Source organism: Anguilla rostrata, chromosome 19, assembly GCF_018555375.3.
Source record: "Anguilla rostrata isolate EN2019 chromosome 19, ASM1855537v3, whole genome shotgun sequence".
Classification (NCBI taxonomy): domain Eukaryota; kingdom Metazoa; phylum Chordata; class Actinopteri; order Anguilliformes; family Anguillidae; genus Anguilla; species Anguilla rostrata.
In genome coordinates, this window is record NC_057951.1 from 9946052 (window position 1) to 9961093 (window position 15042).

A 15042-nucleotide genomic window follows, 5' to 3' on the forward strand; every position below is an offset into this window, starting at 1 on the left:
GTCCTACACAGTGGGCAGCGCGATTGCAAAATCAGTGAGAGGCTCTGAAACCGAGGCTGCAACGTCATGCACAAACTCGAAACCTCACCCAGGCAAGCGAGAGCGAGCGAAAAGAGGGACAAACGCAAACACGGCGGAGCAACGGAGAGGGGAAAACTGTAAGTACAGTGGGTAGATCCGTGCGTTTTTTACTGCAACTTTGTATTAATATGCGTGGCGTGGAGGCTCCCGATTCCTTCCTCGTTGCAGTTTAATATAGATATGTGACGCGTGCTTTGACTGCGCGATGTAACTGTTTTGCGAATGAACATGGGGACCGGTTTTAAAACGCGTAACACACGGTTTACGGAAGAGCAGGTCAAATGTCTAGAATATGGCGGAGAGTGAGTGGAACAACCCAACTCCTCGTGTTTTACTTGAGAATACTGTCTTTTCCGATTGCTTCCGTAACCAACGCGGAACTTCCTAGCATTGACGATTTAAATATTAAGCCTCATTCAGGCGGTTGGGGGTTTAAGAAATGGCGTTTGGTAAAAATTCCACCCGTGACAGTGTAGAAGTTAGAGCGGAAATGGAAAAGTTGTACGATTTTGTAGTTTAAAATGCTCATTCTTTGCCATAAACAGTTCACACATGCCTGTCATTAAAATAGAGGCCTTCGTATGTGCGCCCTTTTCGATTCCTTGGTTTATGTCAGAGTACGGTTCTTCAGTAGCCAAACAGGGTTCGTTTTTGAACGTTTTACTGCAAGCAAAGCAGTCAGTTGGTGTTGATGTTTCTGATAACGTGCCCCGCCTAGTTCACTACTGAGGGGAAAGGAGATAACTGGTTTCCTCTGGAAGGGGGCAACATATTTAAAATAATTTTAATGAAAATGCTACTCCAAGTTTGTCGGCCAAAATATGCAATAGCCATTTTTTCGACGTTCGGCTGTATTTTGTGTCTTGCCTGTCAAATTCATATACTCAAGTCGTCCCACCATCAGTATCTTTTCTAATGAATTTTATTTTTGAAAGGAAATATTTTTATAGTTATTGCGATAAAGATACGGGGTCTGCATTTGATTTTCATAACGTTCATGCCTGCTTTAGGTTGTACATTTTAAGGGTTTTTGTAACGTCGCTTGTTCTAGGATGCAGGTGCCACTTGTTTGATAGTTGGAGAAAATGCAACAATACATTCTGATTAGGCCACAGTTTCTTTCGCTGGACTTCTCTAGTGAATTGCTCAAGGGCTTTTCCACCATTTTTCTTCCCCTTATTTACCCCTGTTAGGTTTTATGACTGAACTGATATTTTCAGTTCACAGATAAGTTATCACTGTTCATGAAAAAGTTAGTGGATTCAGGTTGTAGACAAACTCTGCTTTACATTCATAAAATAGTATTGATGAATAAAGGTGATAGTGTAGATCTGGAATTTCATAGGCTTTTCATAGGCATTCCAAAATTGTGGTTGGGCAGTACTGATCTGTCATCATTATGAAGGAGTAACATTAATTTTATGTACAGTTGCCCACTGTATTGTGACCATTTAACATTTAAATTTAGATTTAACTGAAACCTGATCGTTTAAATAGTTTCTTCTTTTTTTATTTTTGGACAACTCTGGTTTATTGTGTAGCTGAGCGAACGTAGGCCCAGCTCACTGTTTTAGCCTGAGTGTTTTCATTGAACAACTTTCTGTGCCTTCAAGACCTGTGAGAGCGAGCCCCGTGCCCTGAGTCCGGCACGTTCCCCACCCTGCCCTCCCTGTTTCCACTTCAGCGGGTACCGCGTCACGTGACGGGTAGCGCTGACCTCGCTGCTCCGAAGTGTGACCTCACACGGTCCCCGATGGGGCGAGAGGAAGGAACTCCTCCCGACTGCACCCCCTCTCGAGCTGCCAAGAATGTGGGTTCAGAGATTGTTTTTTTTTTTTGGAGGGGGAACCACAGCCTCCAAAATTGAGGATTCAGAGATGAGCCTTTGGAAGCGTTGGAAGAGTTGCATGTCTGATTTTGGAAGCAGAGAGATGTGTGTGAGGTTGCTCCAGGCTCGTTTAGCGCCGTCGGCTGTTGCTGTGTGGCTCCGAAGCAGAGGCCAGCAGCACTCTTTCTCCCAGGTCTCCCGTCCAGGATGTGTCGCGTCAGGAGAAATGAGTGTCACGTGACGCGCAAGATATATCATTAACGCCGGGCTCCGAGCGCTCAGTCTGTTTTATGACTCTAATGATCAGGCAGAACAAACCGATGTTGTGGGCGGAACGACCGTTTCCCCCCCCCACGCCGAACAAGTGGAGATAAATGGCACCTCCAATGCAGACGCCTGGCCAGGTCCCTGCGGGGGCCTTTATTACGAGCCCGTGTGAGAGACAGAAATCACCGGAGTGGGCGCCTATCGACACGCAAGCCACCCGGAGAGATACCGTAATTCACTCGGGTTGGGTTGGGTTGGGTTGGGTTGGGTGGGGAGGGGGGGGTGTTGACTTCTAAAAGCTCTTTATTTCACACCTGTCAAAAAATAGCCTGGACTAAAGCAAAAAATGTCAACACAGCAAAAATATATTGTTCTAAAAAAGCCAACACTTCTAGAAAACCTAAAAAGAAACCCTAAGTCACCTTAATAATAAAATCCTTCTGAGGCCTCTCTACAGAAAGAGAGAGAGAGGAAGCGAGAGAGAGAGAAAGAGAGAGCAACAGATCCACACACCATGTTTTTCACACCACACCTCTCTGACACTGTCTACGTTAAGCCACGAAAAAATCACTTTCCACCCATCGACTACTGTGCAGACATCTTCATTTACACGCCATATCTTCTGAAACCGGAGAGAGAGGAAGATGACCATGAAAAGGGGCTGTGTCTGTACAGTCTCCGTTCCACTTCCTCTTTGGGGACTGGAAGGCCTTGCAGAGCTTCTGCTGATGATGATCTCCATTGCCTCCACCCTTGTGTGGCCACCTGGTGGGCGGGTGCTCTGGGTCATGGGGTGATCTGATTGGTCGCCGTCTTGCGGCGATCTCAGCCCGAGATCCCACACTCTCCAACATTATCGCTCTGATGAGTGAAGGCTAGCATCTGAACCTGCTAACAGTTGGGCAGGTTTGGCACTTTTTAAGTTTTTTCCCTTTAGTCCAGGCTAGTTTTGCTGGGAAGTGAGAAGGTATAACGCTCTAGAGCCCAGAAAGCAATGAGACAAACTTTTAGGAACTGCATGTGTGACCAGGAGGTTGCAGGTTCAAATCCTCCCTCTCAAATATGTGGAAGCTCTTATTTACTGGTACAGGGTTCCACGTGCGATGCTCCAGTAAACATCCAGGTGCATTTAAGCAAATAATACACAGACGGCAAAATAAGCACATCAGTATTGCACAATGTGGGTGTTCGTTTATATCTTCACAGATCTGAATTACAAAACTGCAGTTCTCCGGAGAGAAAAAGAAGCACCCTTGAAACCCATGGTCTCTGCCACCTACTCGATAACTGAAGAGGTGCACACGTAAAAAAGGCCCGGTTTAATTCATGCAGAGTGTGTATCTGTGTGCCGCTGCATCTGAAGAGCGAGCCAGTGGCCACGATTCCTGCAAAGACCACATTTGTCACGTCTCCCCTCGCAGCTGAATGGAAACGGACAGAAATGGCGCTTTTTCTCCTTTGAAGCCTTGATTCATTGCTGTTGTTTGCCTGACTGGCTTGTGAATGGGCGCTGCCCTCTTAGATTATCATATATCAGCTCCACTTCAGACTGAAGACGTCCGTGATGAATCTTTCACATTTGACCAACGGCATTTGCTCGAGAGGAGAAATCTTAATTAGATTTTTGTTTTGCCCGTTACGCCTTTTTAAATGACGTTCTTCCTGTCTGTCGATCTGTCGTCTTTCATTGAAATCCCGACACTTTGAAAAAGATTTTAGGCAAATCAGTGTTTGTTTTAAGCGTCGTGATGTAGAAAAAAATGGGTTGGAGTGCAGAGATTGCAGTTCCGTGCTGAATCTCTCTCTATGGCTCTCAGACCTTGTCCCCTTTCATTTCTCCATTTTGTCTTTCTCAGTCCTGTTGCCAAAACATCAGAAGCTACTGAAACAATCAGAGCATTTGCATTTTAAAGAACTGCATGAGTTCAAAGGGTAATTTTACCCAAGGTAATGATTTTAAATCATTTTATTTAAAAAATTGTTTTTTATTGTCAACCCACAATATATGTGTGACATGGATTTGATACACCATACAGCGTTCTATGTGTTGTATCAAGAAATTCCCAACTTAAAGGTGCATGTTTGCTAGGTGCATTATGGTGCCGGGGTGGATTATGGGAGGGTTTATGCACTGACCAGTAGAAGGACATCATACGATGATGTCATGAGATGAACTCCCACTCCTGCCATGGCCTGTATGTGGATTTAACTGCATTTTGGGCCTTGTTGTGCGCAGTAAATGATACGGAAATAAAATCCCATTTATTTGGTGATTAGCACTTCTCGCTATTCTCCGAGACTTGTGCCCACAGACCCAGAATTGAGCGCATTGGTTTCATGACAAAGGGACAGCGTTAGAGTAATTCATTCTGAATTACTGGCAGACATTAGGCAACGTATTTACCAGCAGCTCGTGGTGCAGATTAATTGGTGTGACTGCAGGATTGTTGGAAAATGATCCCTGACACAAAGACAGGTCGCACCAGCTCAAAGACCGGAGGTGACATCAGCTCAAGGCTCACTGGGTCACATGATTGATGGAACCGTAGTTCTCTTAGACCCCCATTGGAGAAGGTCTGGTCTGTTTACATGTTTCTTGGCTCTCTGATTGGAGTGTACAGTAACACTCTGAGGCGCTGTGCTGTTCTTGTCCACAGCTTCATTAGTAACCGCTGGTTCTGTAGATATGTTCTCTCTCTCTCTCTCTCTCTCACTGCTGCCCTTGTGCGTGCTTTGAGCAAATGCTCAGAATGGAAACCGGGTGAAACATGCACTAAATGAAAGTATGGCAGAGAGAGCACTAGTGATAAATCCCCACTAGAAAACACCCCCCATGCAAGCCTGCGAGGTCCTCGTATTTATGCCTCTTCATTGGAGACCTGGTGCTTTGGGGATGGGATCACATACAGGAGCACAGCGGAGAGTGTATGGTAATGTGTCGGGTTTGCCTGATGCGCCCTTTCTGTAACCAGGCCCATAAGACCGTTCCTGAATGTGTTCACTCTGCCTGCTGAATGTCAATATCAGAATACATCAGCGCGGTCGACTGGCCGGGCGCAGTCAGAATGGCTTTGCTTATTTCACATCTAGTTGTTTGTTACTGTTTGAGTCAGGATGTAGCTTACGTTGAGATGGCATGGAGAGCTTTCAGAGCGGCATCCTGAGTAGGGCGGACCCATCTTTACTCGAGCAGTTCCGCGCTTCAAGCTGAATTGGGAAATGGATGCACTGTAGAAATGGCCGGTGCGCTTCTGTAAAAGGCCTGGAGAGTGTTTTGAATGACTGACCTTACGCTCAACAGAGAAATGTGGGAATCGAGTAGTGGTCAGTGTGTCCTTCTTGGCGGACCACAGGCCTGCTCTCCGGCAAAACTGGCAAACCCAGATCCATCGCATTTGCAACTCTTGGGACTCCTGATAGTGGCCTTCCTCCGCTGGCATGCGCCAACCTTCCCAGCATCCTCCTCCCCAGTGGGACGCGTGCGCTGCGTTGCGGTGGACGCGCGGCCCGCCCGATAGGTTGGCGGGAAGCGAGCTGCGCTCCAATCAGACGCGCGTTTCTGGTTAAGCGGGCCTGTGAGTCCCGGGCCCCGCGTGGCCTCTTTTAAAAACGCGCTCCTCGTCGGGGCTCCTCTCGCCCCGCCCCGCTCTGGGAGGGTGAGCTCCTGCTTTGGGGGGGCCTGTGCGCTTCCTCAGCGCCGCAGTGTGGAAACACCGTGTGGGCGTGGCTCGCTCACATCCTCCGCTGAGCGGCTTCCACATTCCTTCCTTCCTTCCTGTCTTGGGCGGGGACGAGAACTCTTCCCGGAGTTGTGGGGTGCCGTTTTAAATGGCGGAACTGAGCAAGGGCTTAGCGTTTAACCGATCTGTGGGAATGTCAAGAGCCAACACAACGCATGATGGAGTAAAGATCTCACTTTCTCAATCACTGTTTGCCTTGCCTGTGTCGAAGCAGTAAGCACTTACTGTAGTTTCGAGGCATTTATTTGGTAGCAGCCTACATGTTGCAGGGAAACCACATACTGTAGCTTTTGAATTGTTTCAGAGACCGCCTGACGCAAGAAATAACTATGGGTGTGTGTGTTTGTGTGCTAGCCTGAAATGGTCTTTTGTCAGAACCGCAACGCCATGGTGTCCGTTGCGTATGTAGACGACGCTGCGCTCCCAAAGTTAATTGTGTTACAGAAGCTGCGCTGCGGTGCTTGTCTATTTCGGTAGCTGTATGTGTAGCCAGTGGACATTTCACTTGTGTCTTCCCTCTCTGTTAGGAGGGCCCTCAGCCTATTATAGTGATACTATCTGTGATAGAGAATGTTCCTTCCTTCTCTCTCCTAGGGGGTGTGGACCTGTGTGTATTGTGCGTGCGTGCGTGCGTGCGTGCGTGCGTGGGTGTGGGTGCACGTGCATGCGTGTGTGTGTGTGTGCGTGCGTGCGTGGGTGCGCGTGCGTGCGTGCGTGGGTGTGGGTGCACGTGCGTGCGCGTGCGTGCGTGCGTGGGTGTGGGTGCACGTGCGTGCGTGCGTGGGTGTGCGTGCGTGCGTGCATGCGTGGGTGTGCGTGCGTGCGTGCGTGCGTGTGGGTGCACGTGCATGCGTGTGTGTGTGTGTGCGTGCGTGCGTGTGTGTGTGTGCCTCGGCCGTGGGGGTACTGGGGCGTAAATGCTTTTATTTGTTGCGTTATTTTGTTGGGTTGCCGGTGTTTTGTGAACCTGGCGCACGAGAGAGAAATCCGCGTTTCGCCCCTTCTGTCACCCTGCGTGTTCCAGTAACACGGTCTCTGATCTGTGAATTTCCACATAGAAAACAGGAACAATTTTTTTTTTTGAAAACGTTTGTGGTGCTGCTTTATTCAGAAAGAAAACAGTCGTGGTTTAATTACCCACCTTCTGCAAACAGTGAAAGCAATTTATGCTTTTCTGTCTGAATGCCATTTGTTTGATGGTCTCTTTATTACATATCTGCCGAAGTGAACAGGCTTCGACGTGCGGCGCTCTTATTAAATTGCTCTCCGGGGGAGCGATTGATAATCTAATTCAGTTCTGTTCCTATAGTAATATCCATTTGCGCGTGTTTTTCTTTTAAAGGCTTTATGTATAACTCTGGGGCTGGAGCTACTGGCAGTGGGCTTGATTTGTCTGCCACGCTTGAATTTGAATCCTACCTCTGCCGCCGCGTCAATAGACATGAATAAACTTACACTTTCTGCGTTTCCTGAAGCCAGCAAAAAAAAAATGTAGTCGCCCCGTCGCCATGGCAACACTGTGGAATATTGATAAGCCCTCTGCAGAGGCCATGTTTGCTGTGTGTTTGTAGTCAGGGGCGTGTTCCTCTTCGCCCTCGCTGAACGCGCCTCCTGTGCCAGGGAAGTAAGCACAAGGCCATGGTGCACTGCAAGCAGGTAATGGTGTGTAAAAAAATATTTTTTTAAATTATGGATTTACGGCACAGTCAATACATTTCTAGCAGTACGCTACACAGCAGACCCCTGAGCTAATGCCCCCATAAAACCAAGCCCTGGGCAACAGTGGCGAGGAAAAACTCCATTGAAGGACCAATTGGGGACCTGGAGAAGACCGACAGAGATGGCAGGATGAGGACTGAGGAGGTGCAGCATGCTAGGCGCCCGCCCACGGGCTCCCATGATCCTTTGTTTTTGAGTCTCCTTCGGATTGCGAGTGTTTTTAAGTCTCTCCTCTTTTTGCGGAGCAGGCCCGAGGAGCAGAATCGGGCGGTGGGGTGCGTCTCTGTGCCCCCCCCCTTCCAGCCAGAGCCCCTAAAGCTTCTGCTACAAGCCTGGGGTCTTGGGGGGGACCTCGGTCCCGTCTGGGTTAAGCTGCCTGTGGCGGTGTGTGAGTGCTTTGTGGAGACTGGGAGACGGGTCCACAGGGACTGGCTGCAGCGCCGCCACCTCGTCGACAGTGAATATCAAAATATGCTTTTGCGTCAGTGAGGAAGGCCCCTCCTGCGCCAGGTTCAGGAGGGACTGTTGGGGGGATTGTGAGAGCAGTGGGTGCCACGCAGCGGGGGGGGGGAAGAGCGCGGTGACGGTACAGGAAACTCATGCTGCCTGCGGGGAGAGGAAGAGCTGACAGGAAGTGATGTTTCCACAGGACTCGTGGCGCCACACCACAGTTAAGGCTGATAGCGGAGGCCAGGCGTGGCCTATCAGAATCCATGTTAGCTTGAGGAGCATGTCCCCCTGATAGCGATGTTCCTTACTAGAATCATTGCTTGTTTGTGCGTGCGCTTATGAACAGGCCGACGGTATCGTTTCTTCTTTTATTTTTTTGTGAGGGATTGGCCAGTATTTCACATGTAATTTGTCCATCTTTATGTCTGTGAGAAGGCTTTTCAGATCTGCTTTGGGTAATACTCCCTTCGGTCCATAAGGAGACAGTTTGGTTTTACTCTTTGTCTGAGGGGGAAAATAAGTTCAGCTACAGTGGCGCCTTCACCATATCTGTTTGTGTTTGTGTATTGAGGGAGTTTGAGTCACTACGGCGCACTCCCTAATGGGAACTCATCTGGGTACTCATCACCCTCCTTTGTTTAATTAGGAATTTAAAATGGTGTCATTTACAGACTGACATTAAAATCCCGGTGATGTTCCCTTTTCACATCCTTGCGTTTGCGTTTGAGTTGCGGTGGTTTGGTTTCCTGCTGCTAGGCTAGGCCTTACCGAGGTCACTTAACGGAAGGGGTCTTTCTTACGTCACCAGTCAATAAATTCTGTTTGATCCTTTGTTGCTCTGTTGTCTGTGTGCTAGACACACAACTGTGTCCAGAGAGAAGTCCACAGTCCTCCAGAGGTGAGGACCAACAGCTGTTCCCTCCCCAGTGGGAGTTGTACCGGCAGCATAACTGTTCCAGTCCCAATTCCAAGTAATACGTGCGATTTCCTCCAGATAGCTCGGAACTGTGAGTCAGTTGCTGTGGTAGGAGCAGAATGACTGGCTGTGGTGCAGCTCACTGAGGAGGTTTGGGGGCTGGGGGGGGAAGATCGGTCGTGCACGGTCATGTACGGTCAGGCCGTCTCCAGCTGCTGTAGTCTTGCACACGCACGCACAGCTATGAGTGGCATTTCACCTCCATGCCTTTTTTTTTTCTTTTTTTTTGCTGCTCTGTGTTCAGCTCCCGAACGGGAGTGTGGAAAGCAGGATGAGGGCAGTCACACACAGCAGTGCCCTGTCATGTGCTGCCTGTCTCATCTCACATCCCTGCCCTTGTGATCACAGACTGGCCCAAGGCCTCCCGCACACCCGGGTGGGAAAAGCTAATATTTACCGAGCGGAGCTCGTATGTGTGCGTATTGGTCTCTGTCACACACCGATGGAAAAAGACCTCCTGACTGAGCGTTACTGCGACAGCTGGGCTGGAGAGGAGCTGCTGCCCTGCGCTACACACTCACACGCATGCACACACACGCACGCATGCACACACAGACACACACGTATACACACACGCACACGCACGCACGCACACACACTACTATTTGCCCCTTCCTGATTTCCTCTATTATTGCATATTTATCACACTGAATGGTTTTAGATCTTCAGACAAAAATTTAAATTGGACAAAGGGGACCTGAGTAAATGCAAAACACATTAAAAAAAATTTTCATTTGTTTAATGAAAAAAGTTATCAAACCCCATGAACCCCCTTAGCTGAGGCTAGAGAGGTCTGCAGTTTTTTGGTTGCTGCTCTGGGTTCTTTTGTGACTTCCTGGATGAGTTGTCACTGCACCCTTTTGGGCAGGCTGGCAACTCCTGGGAAGGTTCACCACTGTTCCAAGTGTTTCCCATTGGAGGATAATGGCTCTCGCTGTGGTTCACACACACTCACAAGCACAAGCTGAGTGATGAAATAACATGGGCGTAACAGCCTGCCTGTGCTCATTACAGGCTGGGTGATAATCACATACGAGGGGCTGTGTCATCTCAGCTATGCTCAGTGGGCTTCTGCAAAAGGAACAGAACTCTCACGCACACGTGCACACACACGTGCACACATTCACACACACGTGCACACACACATGCACGCACACATTCACACACACGTGCACACACGGGACTGCTGTTAAGCACGGGCAGTTCATGCTCCCGCTGCAATCACAACCAGCAGACCTCTCCTGCGCCCTCTCTGCATCCCCCCCATGGGCCTTTGTCACCACTAGTGCTCTCGGGGCACCTGTCCTGGGACACTGGTCCTGGCGCATCGGTCCTCTGGGCCACTGGGCATGCTTGGCTCTGTGTGCCTTGATGTGCTTTTCATTGTTTTTTTACCCTTTCTGTGTGGAGTTCTGTCTCTTTGTTCTACATCGGGCCAGATGGAGCCATGCGTGCGTATTGGGAGAGAAGGGGGTAGGGGGGAACTCAGTAGGCCCTCCTCACATTGAGTGGCCCCCACCTTAGGGGGAGGGAGGTTGAGTAGAGAGTCTGCTGTGAGTCGATACTGTCTCTCTGTTTGTTATTTCCTGCTGGCTGTTTGCACTCCGTGTCAGCTCAGGGTTTATTGACTGTCAGTCAGAAGTCACATCATCCTAATTTAGACTATCTTTATTAGCACCTAATGTAAATGGCCCTGAAAACCTCCACCATGACCTGGCATCCTGTTGGCCGCCTGTGCTCCCTGCAGTAACTGAGTGCCCTAACACCAGAGTCAGCATGCTAACGCGCAGCAGGGGCTGAGAGCAGCAGGCCAAAGAGAGAGAGGCTCTGGTGAGAGGCGGGGCTATTGTGTTGGGACAGAGGAGGCTATGTTGGAGCGGCTAGCGATGTAGAAGGAGGAGGCTGTGAGAGGCGGGGCTATGTTAAACCAATGAGAACGGGGAGACGGGAGCAGTTGGAGAAGCTCAGTCCTGCTGCCCCTGGTGCTGATCCCAGTGTGCCCCTGCGCTCCTGGCCCACCTGCGCCCCTGACGGGGGCGGGCAGAGGTGCGCGGCGCTCGTGGAGTTCAGTGCCTGCCGTTAGTCTGAGCAAAGCCACCCTGCCGCTGGAGGGGGGGCGGGGCCTTCCCGCCGGTGTGCAGCGCGGCCGCCGTGCTCAGTGGCATTTCCCCTTCCCCCGCGCCGCGGCGGCTAATCGATAGCCTCTCAGCCCGGGAATTAATGTCAGATTATCGTCCCGCCGTTCCACACATCCGCCGCTGATTAGCGCCTGACGCCTCTCCCCAGCTGCAGGCGCCACGTCTGTTCGCTTTTCAGAAGAAAAGCTTTTTTACATTTTTTTCTGGGGGAGGGGGGTCTAACAGCTCAGCCCCTAAAGTGGTCAGTGTCATCCAGCGTCGTGCGCCAGTCGACCCTGGAGAAATGTGTTGTGTGCTGTCCCATACTGCTCCGGCTTTGGGTTTCCCAGCAACAGCCCCCCCCCCCCCCAAAAAAAAGAGAAAAGGGTGTATTTTTGTGGAACTGCTGTCTTCTCTGTCTTGGAGGGCTTTGGAAAGAAAGAATCTTTGCGTGTGTCTTGTCAGCAGGCTGGAGGTCGTACAGCAGGGCTGGGGGGATTTGAGATTATCTGCTGCTCCGGCTGGGACATGGATCCAGGTGTTTATTTTTCACAGTGCTCCTCACTCTCAGATCTTATCCGTGTGCTGCGCGTGAATAATGCACCTTAAAGGAGATCCTTACTCCAGCTCACCAGCGGGAGGCGCTGGGACAGGGAGAACGGCAGCGACCACATCTGAACTGGGGGATTCTCAATAGCTGCTGCTCTAAATAGCTTAATGGCATTGATTTGGGTTATTGGATTTGGACATTTTCTCTCTTTTTCTGTCTGTGTAGCCTGGGAATGGAGACTAAATATTCACACAGCCTTGTTAACTAGGAATGGCAGGGACCCCTAAATTATGAGTATTCTGAGGGCACTTGTGGTGACACTTTACTAGGAAAAGGCTAGTTTGATGTGATTTGTTGGGGTCTCTAGGAGGGTTCTTTAAGTGGTCAAAATGAGAATTGCAAAACCTGTCTGTTTCTTAGGCTATTTAGAAACCTGGGCAATTTGTACAGTATCTCACAATAATTGTCATCTGTAGCTGCAAATACTGATGAGATAATGTTAATATCATAATACCCTATAATATCATAATCACACTCGCAGCAGCCACGGAATAAGGTCTCTAGAAGTTCCAGAGTGGACTTCTGGAGTTGGAGTAAGAACTGCAGAACTGAGTTCCAGAGCAGAATTGCAGCCGTGCTGCTCCCCTCTCTGCCCCCCCCCCTGCCCCCCCGTGCCTGGGGCAGCTCTGACACGAGGCAGCCCGGCGGCGGAGCGGGGTCTGTGTAAACACAGCGGCGCATTCCACAGCCAGCGCCCCGGCGTGCTCCAGGAGCCGCACGTGCCCCGCCCGCCCCCCCCCCCCGCCCGCCCGCCCGCACGCGCTCGCTCCGTTACGCGGCCTCTCTGTCGCGAGAGAGAGAGACCCCGCTCACACAGAAAGAGAGATGCTGGAGCGCATCGCTCGTGTGTGGTGTGTAGAGGCAGGTGCTTGTGTGTACAGACCCCGCTCATAACCCTCAGGCTATAGTTGACGCAGAGCTGGACAGACTCCAGACTGTAGGTGAGCAGCGAGCTTTGCTTCAGCCGAATGGCCTTTTCCTGTCATCGTGTATCACTGTGGGTCTTACGTTTCATTAATGCTGGATTGGAGGAGGGGGTGGGTGGGGGGGGTTCGAGGGGGGTCTCCTTCCCCTCTGTCAGGTCCTCCTTCCTCCACTGCTATTGGAGCCCTTCCTGTCCTTTCTGACAGGGTCTAGACCCCCCCTGCGGGGGGCACATATATGAATCACAGGCCCCCCAGGTGGGCTCTCATAACCTGTGTGCCTGTGATTTATTGGATAATAGCCCTGCTGTCGCGGCATTACCATCCTTTTATATTGCTGTTAAACTGCTGGACTACCGGAGTGAATAATTCAGGTTCGCCGGTGCGGAGTCCTGGTGGTGCACTTTATTAACTCGTGTCCCGACGCGTAAGAGTGGATCAGGCGTAATGAGATGAAGTATTCAGAGCGCCCAGCTTTGAGGCCCTGTCATGGCCCGGGCTTTACTGGCTGACGGATGCCGGCTGTAAAGCTCAGGAGTGCTGGGGAGCTCGTTGGGAGACGGGGGGCGGCTCGCTCCCCTCTCTGACTCTGCTGAGGAGGCGCGGGGTTGTGATTCGGGGGCGGTTGCGACCGGGCCTCCCGCACGCGACTCTGGTTCCGCCGCCGGTGCGTTTCTGTGGTAACGGCAAATGAACATGCGTACGCCACGGGGGTGGTGGGGGGGGGTTTGGGGCGGGGGGGGTAGATCCACAGTAAGTGCGTGGTAACGCGTGAGGGGGTGTGCTGTAAAGTATAAATGAGATGTTAATTAGGTAAGCAGCAGGGGGGCGGACCGGCTTACCTGCAGTGAGATTCGGCCCGAGTCTGATGCTGATGCCTTTCGGAGCTGAGCCCGGCGTTGGGCGCGGTGCCAGACGGAGGCAGTTTGAGATGTGCTGGCACGTAACCGTGGCTCGCTTTCAACCCCCCTCCTCCTCTCCTCTGGCCCCGATGAGCGGGCCTCGCCCGAGGCTGGCGCTTCGCTCCGTCTGTGGGCGACAAGCGTCACCTGTTGCCATAGCGATGTTTATCGCGCAGTTGACGATTTGTGCGCAGGTGGGCGGGGTGCAACCCTGCGCCAGAGCGACTGTGGGCCCGCCTGCCCCCGGTCCTGTCATTAAGGAGGCGGAGCTTAACCCTGGCGTAGCGGAGGAGGGGGTTAATCGCTCTGGATGGGGGGCGGGGAGGAGAGGGTTAATCGCTCTGGATGGGGGGCGGGGAGGAGGGCCTGCGGCTCGGCGTGCCTCTGCTTCTGTTGACTTCCTGTCAGCGTGGCGGTTGTGATCTTAGCAACCAGCGAGTCCCCAACCGCCCGCCCCCCCCTCCTCTCCCCCCCACAGGCGGCAGCGTAATTAGCACTTCCAATCTGGAGAGGGAGGGAGGGAGGGAGGGAGGGATGGAAGGGCTGAATGGAGGGAGAGAAAGATAAGGGCAGAGCTGGGTGAGGGGAAAAACTGTGCTTAGAGGAGAAGAAAGAAGCTGTGCTCTGTGCGTGTGTGTGTGTGCTGCATGTGTGTGTGTGTGTGCATGCATGTGTGTGCATGTGTCCATGCGTGTGCACGTGTGTGTGTGTGTGTGCGTGCGTATATGTGTATGTGTGTGTGTGTGCATGTGTGTGTATGAGTGTGTGTGTGTGCATGTGTCACCGTACGTATATTGTCCTGCCTGGGCAGTTTATTTCACATTGCCTCTTACTCAGCTGAATAACAGAGTGTGTCGGTGTGCATCCACTGCCAAGTGCTCATCACTCTGCGAGGCCACTGTGTGTCAGCGAGTCATGGGTTTTCGTTCATGTGAGGTTACTGGTGTTCAGCCTGAACACGGCACCTGTCATTCACACACACAGCATGCATTGCGTGGGTGTGTCAGGCATCCTGTGACCTGGCCGGGCCTGACTGTTCTTCCTCCTTGTCCTCCGCCTCCTCTGTGCAGACAGTCTGAAGACGGTTGCTATTCCAAAAGGGATTTGATTTTACCAAATCATTTGATGAAGAATCTCTACGGTTAAGCATTTAACATTCACAGCTGAGCTGCCTGTCATGTGCTACAGGTAAAAGCATGTCAGCTGAGCAGTGTCTTTTACAGTGAGATAACAGTTACATTACAGTTACATTGCAGTTACGTTACAGTTGATTTTGTTACGTATGTGACAGTGGGCACTGTGCTAAGGCTTTACTTGAAGTAACAGGACAGTTGAAGAGAGAAGTTCAGGCCTTTCCAGGAAGCCAGAGCCACCCAGACAGGCGCGTCTGGTCCTGTTTTTTCACCCCCGCGTCCCTCCCTAACCCTCG

At 51.2% G+C, this 15042-nt stretch overlaps 1 protein-coding gene across 1 annotated transcript in view; it reads left to right on the forward strand.

Moving 5' to 3' along the window:
* The window catches only part of LOC135246134 (ras-related protein Rap-1b), a 31627-nt gene continuing 16585 nt past the window's right edge, over positions 1–15042 (forward strand). The window contains exon 1 of the mRNA XM_064319686.1: positions 1–158. The gene's annotated coding sequence lies outside the window, so the exon portion shown is untranslated. The remainder of the gene's footprint in view (positions 159–15042) is intronic.